General features: G+C 40.2%; 1 protein-coding gene across 2 annotated transcripts in view; it reads right to left on the bottom strand.

Annotated features, from left to right (window-relative positions):
• ESR1 (estrogen receptor 1) overlaps positions 1-12339 on the bottom strand; it is a 276934-nt gene that overhangs the window by 27250 nt on the left and 237345 nt on the right. The window lies entirely within an intron of this gene.

The following is a 12339-nucleotide window of genomic DNA, read 5'->3' as shown; positions in this document are numbered from 1 at the left end:
GACCTTTTTCCAAAGAAGATATACAGATGGCCTACAGACACATGAAAAGATGCTCAAAATCACTAATCATCAGGGAAATGCAAATCAAAACCATAATGAGATATCTATCACCTCACACCTGTTAGAATGGCTAAAATCAAGAAGACAAGAAACAAATGTTGATGAAAATGTAGAGAAAAAGGAACCCTCGTGCACTGTTGGCAGGAATATAAATTGGTACAGCCACTGTGGAAAACACTAGGGGGGTTCCTCAAAAAATTAAAAATAGGTATACCATATAATCCAGTAATTCCACTATCCGGTATTTACTCAGGGAAAACACAAACTCAAAAAGATGTATGCACCCCCATATTTATTGAAGCATTATTTACAACAGCCAAGACATGGAAGCAACCTAAGTGTACACCAGTGGGCAAACAAATAAGAAAATGTGGTATACATGTGCAATGGAATATTACACAGGCATAAAAAGGATAAGATCATGCCATTTGAGACAAAATGATGGGCCTAGAGAGTATTATGATAAGTGAAACAAGATTGGCTATGGTATTTATCATATTATTCCATTCATAAATGGAATCCTAAAAAGTGAATAAACAAAAGGCAGAATCAGACCTATAAACACAGAGAACAAACTGGTGGTTGCTAGAAGGGAGGGAGATAGGTGGTTAAGCAAAATGGGTGAAGGACAGAGAAAGATACAGGCCTCCTGTTATGGAGAAAGAGTGGCATGGGAACAAAAAAGCAGAACATAAGGAATACAGTGATATTGCGAAGGCAATGATGTAATGGACCAGATGGTAGCTATACTTGTGGTGAACACAGCATAATACATAAATTTGTCAATCACTAAGTTGTACACCTGAAACTAACATAACATTGTGTGTCGACTATACTAAAAAAAAATGGGCAAAAGACCTGAAGAGACACATCACCAAAGAAGAAATATACAGATGCCAAATGAGCGTATGAAAAGATATTCCACATCATGTGCCATTAAGGAACTACAAATTAGAACAACAATGAAATACCACTACACATCTATTAGAATGCCCCAAATCTAGAACACTGACAACACCAAATGCAGGCAAGGATACAGAGCAATGGGAACTCTTGTAGGAGTGAAAAATTATGTAGTCACTTTGGAAGACAGTTTGGCAGATTCTTGCAAAACTAAATATCCCCTTACCATAAGATCCAGTAATTATGCTCCTTGGTATTTACCCAAATGAGCTGAAAATTTATGTCCACACAGAAATCTGCATGTGGATATTTATAGCACTGTTATTTATAATTGCCCAAACTTGGAAGCAACCGAAATGTCTTACAGTAGGTGATCAGATAAATCAAACTATGGCACATCCAGACAATAAAATATTACTCAGCACTAAAAAAGAAATGATGTATTGAGCTCTAAGAGGGGTTTTTGGCAGAGCAGCTAGGCCAGACTTGCCTGGGGTCACCCTGTGGGTAAATAAGTGGCAGAGCTGGCATCAGAACTCAAATATCCTTCACACCTGGATCACCATGCAAAAACCACACAAAGAATTTCCTAACTTCAAGCACTGTGAGAAACTAGAAATGATTGCCAATGGACTCACCTCCAGAGATATTTGAAAACACTAAGAATTTTCCTAGAATGACCTAGGAACAATTCAGCTTTTGCAAATCATGCAGGATGGTGTGGAGAAACGAAGGCACACCATGTGCACAGACATCTTCTAAGAGTCTCTTTAATTAAGGACTTACACCAGAATGTTAACAATAAATACTTTTTGTGCGGCAAAATTATGATTCCTTAGGAGATTATTTTTCTTGGTGGTTTTTCTGTATTTTCCAAGTTCTCTGCCTTGGCCAAGTAGGATTTTTATAATTCAGTGGAGGAAAATGCTATTAAAAATACAAAATCTAAGTCCCATTTATTCCTATTATTTCATGAGCTTTGTCAATGCCTGGACTGATGAGAGAGAAACACAGCTGGTGAATGGAAATTCCAAGGACTAAGGAGCTTGCTGTAGGGATATTACTTATTACTCTTTTCATAATATTTCTATCAGCTCTAAGCCTGAAATCTTCAGGCTTGTCATTTTGACAAGAAATAAAACTAATATGTGTCACTAAAGCTTCTGAGAATAATTTTCTTAGCTGGAAATGCTTCTGACATGTCATCGATAACCTGAACATGTCTAAGTACAAAAGAAGATTAACTTCAAAGACTGGCAACCCTTTTTGTCCCCGGAGTACTTGTAAGTTGGAATGCAAAGAAAGTGTGGTGCTACGGTTTTATTAGGAGGAACTGAGTGTTTGGCTTTCACTGGATGTGAAGATTATATTCTCTAACTCAAAGAGTGACATTTGTGGGAGAAGATGGGGTAACTGGGTGATGGGCATTAAGGAGGGCATGTGATGTAATGAGCACTGGGTGTTATATGTAACTGATGAATCACTGACCTCTACCTCTGAAAACTAATAATAAACTATATTTTCATTAATTGAATTTAAATTTTAAAAAGTCGAAAAAAAAGTGACTTTTGCTATGCCGAGAAAAAGAGGAGATACTTCACCTGTCAAGATGAAAATGAATTTTACATTCTGGGTTTAATTAATCTCTGTTGATACCCATTTTAAAGAATGAATAAAATGCTCCTGTCAGTCCCTTCCTAAGAGTCCTGATCAGCCATCCTCAGGGTTGACTATTGTTCTGAGCTCTTGATGGACCAGCTTGGCCAGCATCTGTCTGCTTCCAGTTGTGAGTGTGGAGCAGGCCTGCACTTGATCCTTGGAATGTCAGCGGCATTGGACAGGGCACTCTTTGAGCCATCACCAAAGAATGGCATGGTTGGAGCAATAAGGGGCTCACATGGTAAGCTACTTCTTCCAAGTTCATTAGGGACCAAGAAAGGTCATGTCACTGTCACAGAGCCTCAGAATCCAGAGCAAATGAAACCATGGGAGGAACCAGGTTGTCTTTCCCTGGATGGGTTTTCAATCTTGGTAGGTTATTTGATTACTTAACATTTTCCCTTTGGAAAGAAAAAAAAAAGACTGTAATATTGATGATATTAGCTTATATTTTTAAGCTATCTCGTCCTGTCATAACAAATCCATAAGATTGGCAGAACAGTTTAGAATTCTTTCTCTTTGCTAGTTGAGGAAACCAGTGAAGAGAAGTCCACTTCCAGCCATTCAACCTGGTGTCTTTCTCTTCTAAATATCACGTTAAGCAATCAGTGGTGAAGGAGCCAAGAGCAGAAGGTCAGACATGAAATGGCAGCCCTGTGTGCACCCCAAGAGCTTGGAATAAGGCCAGTTCCTCAGCCCAGAGTCTGTGTAAGTCACAAACCTGAAGCTTAGCCCAACAAGCACCCATACAGACAATAAAATAAAACAAAATTCTCTACATGATAATTTGCTTCAAATGAGGTGAGCTTGAAAAGTTCATGACATGATACTTATAATTTGACCTATGTAGAAATTGCTGACTATGGGTCCGTCACAGCAGAAGGCAGTAGCTGGGCAGGAGGAAGCGGTCTCTCTCTCCCAACTGGCCAGCAGTCTGCACTCACCTCTGTCTCTCAAATTGCATGATAAGGTTACATTTATGCAAAAGTGAAATTTGATAAAGCTTTCTGGAACAGTAGGTAACACGGATCAAGAGCCTTTTTATATCCCTTCACCAGCAAACCACTACAAACATCCAAAGTCATAAGCAAATGTGGGCAAGAGATAATGAAAAGAATGCAAAACACGCATAGTTTATAATGAAAAAAAAAAGAAAGAAAGAAAGAAAGAAGAAAGAAAGAAAGAAAGAAAGAAAGAAAGAAAGAAAGAAAAAGAAAAGAAAGAAAGCACTTAAATGCTTAACAATATCAGGTTTGTTGAATTAATGAGCATATAGCCTCAATGATTATACAGCCATTTAAAATATTCTTTTTATGGAAAGTATATGTGTATAACACTTAAAATACGTAAATGTAAATATGGTTTATACACATTCACAGTAGGGAAAAGGAAGAAAATAGTATCTCAAACAAGTGGGAGTGTTAGCCTAAGTAGACTTTGTTTGAAGAACTAATTCGGATTAGCAGGTAGGCGCTATTATGATCTGCATTTCATGGACCAGGAAACAGAAGCACAAAGGGTGTTAGCAACACTCGTACATTAACCCTTACACTAGACTGCAATGACGTACATCAAAAAGTCCAAATGGTTGGCTAACTTTGGGTTGTTAACTTCTCTAGGGATATATTTTATATTCTTAAATGGTCTCAGGTGAACATATTCTTTATTTATAATTGCAACTTTATTTTTGAAAAGATAATTTTTTTAATATATCTGTCTCTGTTATTAGACTATGAGGACCTTGAGGTAGGAACTGCCTTAGTAATCACCACTATTTCTATCACTACCCGTTGGGTAACCTTGATGTCACCACTCTTAGACACCGGGGAGTAGTTCCTATGCCTCATCTCATATAAACCACTGGGTAAAAACTACTACAGATAAGGCAACTAAAGGCATTTCCATCACTTAGTACTGGCCTGAAAAGTAGTAATTACTCAATAAATGGTAGTGAAGCTACCAAATGATAACTTATAAAGCCATGGATGTCACTCAGTTCAGTGCGGTATTGAGAGAGGCTGTGCTCAGGACCCCTATGGGAGGAGGTGGGGAGGACAGAACTTACAGCAGAAGTCTGTTTTTTTCCATCTTTCTTTTACCATGACAGAAGCAGTCAGAAAGCCATGAGGCCCTGAGTGAAAAGCAACACCCAGAAGTAAGTCTTCCAACTAAATCAGTTTAGCCTAATCCTGACGGGACAGTTTGACATTCCATTTAAATCTTTCAGGAAGGGAATCCTTGGGTGGCTCAGCGGTTTACACCTGCCTTTGGCCCGGGGCGTGATCCTGGAGTCCCGGGATCGAGTCCCGCATCAGGCTCCCTGCATGGAGCCTGCTTCTCCCTCTGCCTGTGTCTCTGCCTCTCTCTCTGTGTGTCTTTCATGAATAAATAAATAAATAAATAAAATCTTTAATAAATAAATAAATAAATAAATCTTTCAGGAAGTATACATGTTCTATTATGGCTTTTAATTATTCAATGAATAGCTTGTGGGGAAAGATAAACCCATTAAAAAACAATATTTTATTTTACTAGTGAGCTCAAGAAATTAGTGGGTTTTTATTGTTTTCTCGTGGTTTTCTTCAGTTCAAGTATCAGAACACTTTTAAACTATAGGTCAATATGCCGGGCATGAGAGTAAAAGGAGGGAACGTAAGGCCCTTCCAAATATAGACCTTAAGTATACTTCTAGTCCTTTGATTAGAACAGGGTGATCTTGACACCAAAATCTTAGTAGGTATTCGATTGCTTAATATTTTCCCTTTGGAAAAAAAGGGACTATAATTGTAATGATGATATTAGCTTATATCATCTTGCTATCTTACTCCATCATAACAACCCATAAGGTTGGCAGGACTGTTTAGAATTCTTCTTTCTCTTTGCTAGTTGAGGAAACCTATGAAGAGAATCCCAGTGGCTTGAGGAGATCCTCACTGTTAGAAGAATGAATGGTGGCCTTTCTTCTCACTCCAGCCAAGTCCTGGTCGACCTCAAGGCTCAGCTGACGTATCAGTCCTCATGTAGGGACCTTACTGTCATATGTTTACTATATGACAGCTCTTATCTCATGATATGCAAATAACAAGTTAATTATCTGTGACCCCAGCTCTCAATCATTTATTTGCTTCCAATGCTGGCATAGTTCTGAGCATGAGCAGCTGCTCCCTCAGGGTCTGCAGAATGGCTAGTTTCAAAGGACACTAGAGAACTATTTTAATGTAGCTAAAACATCATCTACACTGGTAGTTTTCAAACAAGGTTTCACATATTCCTGAGAATTAAAAATTGATCCATAGAGATATTTATATTGTCTTAGAGTTTTATAGTTTTATGTTTTTATTTTAATGATATTCTAAGAAATACCATTAGACATTAATATCAGAATGTTCTGCATCACTTATATCAATGGTTCTCAATCCTGGTGAGATTGGAGTCTTGGTGGGGGGCTTTAATCAATACTAATATTCAAGCTCTGAAGCTGAATTACATCTGAACCAATTCCATCAGAATCTCTGGAGGTGGGTCCCCACACAGATTTTTTTAAAGACCCCCAGATGATTGAAATGTGTGGAGCACTGATACTCACCAATCTAGACCATCTTTGTTTCCTAAGTAACACGTTTTCCACCAGTATTTATGATTGCCTCAAATCCAATAGTTGTATTATAAGTATCTCATAAATAAATACAGAAGTCAGCAAAATATGTAACTGATATGTTCTTGCCAAAGCCATATGATGTCACAGCATGCTGCATGAGCAAAGGTTTTGTGATCATTCTGGACATAGGCAAGTGGTGGGAAACTGAGTCATCACTAGAGCACTTGGTAGACCAGCAGACCAGGGGTCTACCCCAGGCATGTTAGAAATAGCAACTCAATTTCTACAAAAACATTATCAGTTTACCTTTTAGTTTGTATTTAACTTGTGAAATTGTTTTGGTTTTGTCCTTATATAAGAGCTATAAACAAAGTTTATACTTGGTTGTCTATTTAAATAATAAATATAGTTATACATATTTAAGCAGCATTATGATTCAAAGAACAAGAACATTTAAGTCAGTGTTAGGGGAGTCTGTGATACTTTTTTCTTTTAAATGGGTCAGCCTTAAGAATACTGATTTCATCATGTCTGGATCCTGATCCAAAGGGTGGTTGGATCAAGGACCTGGGAGATAGCTTCCCCCTTTCCTGGTTCCCTTAATGAGCACAAAATGGTAAGCAGCTGTCCCTCCCCAAGGCTCTGAGTATGATTGGAAACCGTTCCTAATATCAGAATGCAAGGATTTCTAGTCTTCCAAGAGCTGCTGCATTATTCCTACTATCCCAGGAGGTCACATTAGGACTCCCCAAGTCTTTCCCAGGTTATAGGCACTTGGTTGGTTTCTCCAGTTCCACAGAAGCTCCAAAAGGTGTGTGCAAGATATAGGACCTGATATACTTGGTCTGCGGTCTGAGACTCTTCCATTCACAAGAAGGATATTTTGGTCATAAGAATGCAATTTTTTTAACCACAAATGGCAGGGGTGAAACCCCACCTCAGAACTTCCTGGCAGGAATTTATTTATTATCTATCTGCTAAGAAGAACACAGTAATTCCTTTCATAGGGAAGCAGCATATCAAAGGGCACCCGTCATTCTCTAAATTAAGTGGCAGAGTTGCTTCTCTTGAATGACAGGCCACTCTAATGACAAAATCCATGCCACACCAAATTTTCCGGAAATTATTGAAGACACTAGGCTTGTTTCAAGTCACATCAAAAGTCTGTAGCAGGAAAAGGCTCTAAAGAGTTGAAGCCACTGCCTATAGAATCCAGTCAGCCAGAGAGAAGGAGACAATGAGCCACTTAACAACTATGAAGTGTCATTTATCTCAAAATCATAAAGGAAGGCTTCCTGGGAGAAAGCCTGGAATCAGAAAGAACTCAAGAGATAATATAATCAACTCTTCTCCACCATGCCAACAACGGGCATACCTGACAATGTGCCCTTTTGCAATTTCCAAGCCCTGTTCCTGTCAGAGACTTTCAACTATTGAGAATTAATGCTCCTCAATGTTAACAGTCAATATGTTTTTAAAATGTTCTTTCATCTAAATATAGGGACTCTGAATGGTTGTCTTATTTCTCAGCTTAAATTCTTTAAAATTATTTATTTATTTATTTATGATAGTCACACAGAATGAGAGAGGGAGGCAGAGACATAGGCAGAGGGAGAAGCAGGCTTCATGCACTGGGAGCCCGACGTGGGATTCGATCCCGGGTCTCCAGGATCGCGCCCTGGGCCAAAGGCAGGCGCCAAACCGCTGCGCCACCCAGGGATCCCTCAGCTTAAATTCTTTATAAAAATAATTTTACATTTCTGAGTAATATATATGCACCCGTTTGACATCCCATATCCCTTTTTTCCCTAAATGAACATCCGGGTATGCACTTGAGAAATGTGGCCATAATTCTTTCTGGTATTTTGTTTTCCTTTTCACCCTATAGTTTTTTACCTTCACTCTTCTTAATTACTCCACCAGTTGAAAGAGAAATGCTATCTGAAGGCCATTGTGACGAACAAGTAATCAAAAGAACACATTTCTACAGAGAAAGACACTGCAGGAGGGACGCAGGGATCCAGCTGTCTGAGGGAAGACTTGGGGGGTGGGGGCTGGAGTTGTTTGTGAGTCAGGAGACAAAAGTGGTTCTATTGCTGAATAGGGGACAGGGGCACAGGGGTCTGGGACCTGGGGCCTGATGGGCTCTTCGGGGAGCCAGGGGGATAAAGTCGCCAGGAAGTGAGAGATGCGACACTCTTTGGAATTACTGTGGAGGGTAAAGAACTATGGTCAGTAATGGGTTCAGAAAAGAAATTATTATTGAGTTGAATTTTGAAGGCCAAACCAAACATTTATTAGAGATTGCAGATTTATCCATGTTAAGTTTTGATGTGTGAATTTTTCTGAGTCTTAAAAAACACCCACTAAAAGGGTAGTGATCCAAATGGGAGCGGACTCAAGGCTTGTGAAACCCTCATGCTGGAAGGGAGGGGATGAAAATGAGCACAGTGAATGGATGGGTGAGCACACTGGGATTTGTCTGCTGCTCACCACAGCGTTTTCATCAGGGTCGGCCAATATTAAGGTTCGATAATTATCCACAGGATCAATCTTGCTGTAAAATTTCTCTCAATAAGATTAAACAGCACAATTAACCAAGTCTCAGGGGAAGAGTCACAGTCTCTATTGTTATTATCATCCTTCAGTCCCTGCGTATTTTATGAGCCTAGCAGGAAACCTTTAAAACTAAAATACTTATTATATATATATATATATATATATATATATATATATATATATATATATTTATATATATATATTTTTTTAAGGTATATGGGATGCCTAGGTGGTTCAGTCTGTTGAGCATCCAACTCTTGATTTCAGCTCAGGTCATGGTCTCAGGGTTGTAAGATCTCTAAAATAAATAAATTGGTGTGAGTAAGAGAAAGAGAGTGAGTATGTGCACATGTGAGCCAGGGGGTAGAGGGGTAGGGGCAGAGGGAGAGAGAAAAATCTTAAGCAGCAAGGTGCCCAATGCCTGGCTCAATCTCATCACCCTAAGATCAGGACCTGAGCCAAAACCAAGACTCGGATGCTTAAACAACTGAGCCACCCAAGCACCCCTGGACTGGCTCCCTTTGAACCAGAGCTTCCCAAGTGATGGTGATAGCTGTCATTGATTGAAGGCCTATGTGTTTCATAAACTGGATTTGACATTTTATATACAATTTCCCTTTTAGCTCACAGTAACCCAAGGAGATGGGCATTATTTTTCTCATTTAATAGTCTAATGTTAGCCGGATCTAAAAAGGGATGATATATTTCATGATGGTAGAAAGACCATATGACAAATGGGAAGTTTCCACAACCTCCTGGGCATGTATAGCAAATAAATATATATTGAGGGACTGAATGGTGTGGTACCTGTCGACAGTTCACAGGTTAAAGATGTGGGGAATGTCAAAAAGTTTAAATAGTTTCTAGGGAAATCAGGATATACATGCATGAAGAATCCATCCAGGTTAAATAAAAAAACTGAAAACCAAAAAACTGTGTCATTTATTTTTGCACAGTTTCTGAATTATTGAACAACGAATTAAATCAACCAATTAACCAAATGCTAGATTGTCCAGTACCGGCTCTCAGAACTAAAATAGTCTAGTGAAGGACAGCTCATTGTGGACTTGAGTGGTAGCAAGATTTCTTTAATGAGATGAGGTCAGAGTGGGACCTGGAAGAATTAGAAATACTGGAATTATCAAGAAGCACTGAAAGCACACTGAGGGAATATGGTAAACAGGCACAGATAACTCCTTCCTGGTCCCCTGGTCCCCTTCTACAGCACTGGCCTTGCCTCCTGTCATGGTTCCCTCTTGGCCTTCTGCTTCTGCTCACATTTCCTTTGCTTGAGTTCTGTCCAGCTAGTTCTCAGAATACCTTGAAGATGGCATTGATTTTGCTAAAGCATCTCTGGATTAACCAGGAATGCCTCTGTCCTTTAGTGGAGAGTGGAAAAATCGTGTTTGTACTATGAGTGATTCCAGGCTTTTGTAAGGAATGTAATGAATTATTCTTCATGAGGCATAAATCATAATGACTATCTCCCCGTTCCCAAACAGCTGTGATGGGGGCTTCCCATGGAAATCTTGGCATTTGGGAGACCCTCATGAGACTTGCAGAAAGTCATTCCTGTAGCCCACAAAACAACCTTTCAACTACCCTTGTGCCTCTGCCTCGAAGTCAAGGCAACATAAACACACCCCCTCAGACTTTGGTGACAGGGGCACAGAGCACAACCCAAAGTTACTCCATACACTGAGGTCATGTCTCCCAGGAATCAGAAAAGCATCTTCCAGCTCAGGCTCCCTGAATCCTTTCCAGCTTGGCCCCTGCCAGAGATTCCTGGAATGACCATCACTTTGTTCTTTATCTCACAACAGGTGAAAAATTGCCTTGGATGGGAGTCATGAATTGGTTGGGTTCTTAGAAAAATCCATACTTCCAGTTGTGGGCAAATATTGTTAGGACTGTGGTCACCCCAGGGCTGACTGCTTTTTTACTCTGAAAATCTCCCAACACCATACCATTGTGCTTCAGTCTGGTCCTCTCTGATTCTGTTTTTCAGGAACAATATGAGACACTACGAGCTGTGCTCAGCAGCAGACCTGCCTTTCCAAACATAGCTCACTTCTGGATTGAAGAGTGCTTTCACTTTTTACAGGTTAGGAGACAGATTCTGTTTTGTTACTGTTTGTGAGCCAGCAGTGCCGTCCTTGACAGAAAAACCATGTTGCCACACTGATATCTCTCTCATAAGAGGGACAACTGTAAACTCTGTCAGAATACAGTGCCTTGTGTTTCCAAAACAGTGTTCCAACCCTTAAGTGCAAGGAATCTCACAGAGGATCCTGAGAAAGATGCAGAAGAACACAGAGTAGGAAAATTTAACCCGTGTGAGGAGTCAGGTGGAGGTCCAAATCCCGCAGTGGGAAATATGTGTTGAGATTCTGGAGCCAGTCTTCTCTTTTTTTTCTTTTTTTTTTTAAGATTTTATTTATTCACGAGAGACACACAGAGAGAGAAGCAGAGACAAGGCAGAGGGAGAAGCAGGCTCCCTGCCGGAGGGGGGAGACCGAAGCGAGACTCGATCCCAGGATCAGACCTGAGCCAAAGGCTCAACCTCTACCTCAACCACTGAGCCACCCAGGTGCTCCTGGGGCCACTCTTTTAACAAAAGACTTTCTTATGAGGGCTGAATTTTTTTCCTCCAGGATTTAAAAAACTTGGGTCTACAAATCCAGTATGTTGATGGCAAAAAGTGTTGCCCTTTTTTATATAATATTTTAAAAATCCTACCCTGTCATAGGAACAGAATAATAAAGGAGAAAGAGGCTACACAGATGTGGAGGGGCTATTTCTGGTTACCAAGATCAGAGCATCTACTTGTGCTTGATTATATAACTCTGGGTAATTTTCGCTTCCTGTCTGGAGTATTATTTCCCAGTAAAAGTGGGAAGAAAGTCCCAGCACCTGATAGGCCTGCCTTCCCTGAAGTTAACAGATTGCCCATATGAAAGCTGTCAGCATGTGCCAGCCCTCCATTGAAGAAGGAACAGGTTCAGGACCTGGCGCCGCGCAGCCGAGTGGCACTGCTCCCAGAACTCTCGTCCAATAAAGAGCCATTGTGGGATCTGAACCCTGCAACGTACCGGACAAATGACTGAAATGAAAAGCACAATGCATGTGAGTAGAACCAGAAAACTTGAATGCAGTGGTAATCACTTCCTTGGTGTGGGTCACATCATTTTTCAGGTAACTTCATTCTGTAATTCAGTCCTTGCCTAGTGGAATAGTACAGATTTCCATTTATCACTTGATAAGTGAGAATGATTGCTTTCTAACCATGAAGCGATGTAGGTTATTAGCAATGGTGTGGAAGGGAAGCGGAAAACAGGTAGGGGAGGTGCGCAGGGGTTGGTGTTCATCAGGAAGAGACAAAACATCTGAAAAGAGAAGAAAGTGCCGATTCTCCCTGCATGGGATTGATACAAACTCTAGTTCAGCTATTGGGAAATTCGAGACTGTATCTGATTCTAAATCAGGCCCAGGGCTTTAAAATAGCTAGGGTTTCTATGTGACAGTGAGGTCCGAGGCATGAAGTAGGGCCATGGACGGGG

Source organism: Nyctereutes procyonoides, unplaced genomic scaffold (genome assembly GCF_905146905.1).
Source record: "Nyctereutes procyonoides isolate TBG_1078 unplaced genomic scaffold, NYPRO_anot_genome, whole genome shotgun sequence".
NCBI classification, from domain to species: domain Eukaryota; kingdom Metazoa; phylum Chordata; class Mammalia; order Carnivora; family Canidae; genus Nyctereutes; species Nyctereutes procyonoides.
The sequence above is the reverse complement of the archived record's forward strand: the minus strand, read 5'-3'. Positions and strand labels throughout refer to the sequence as shown.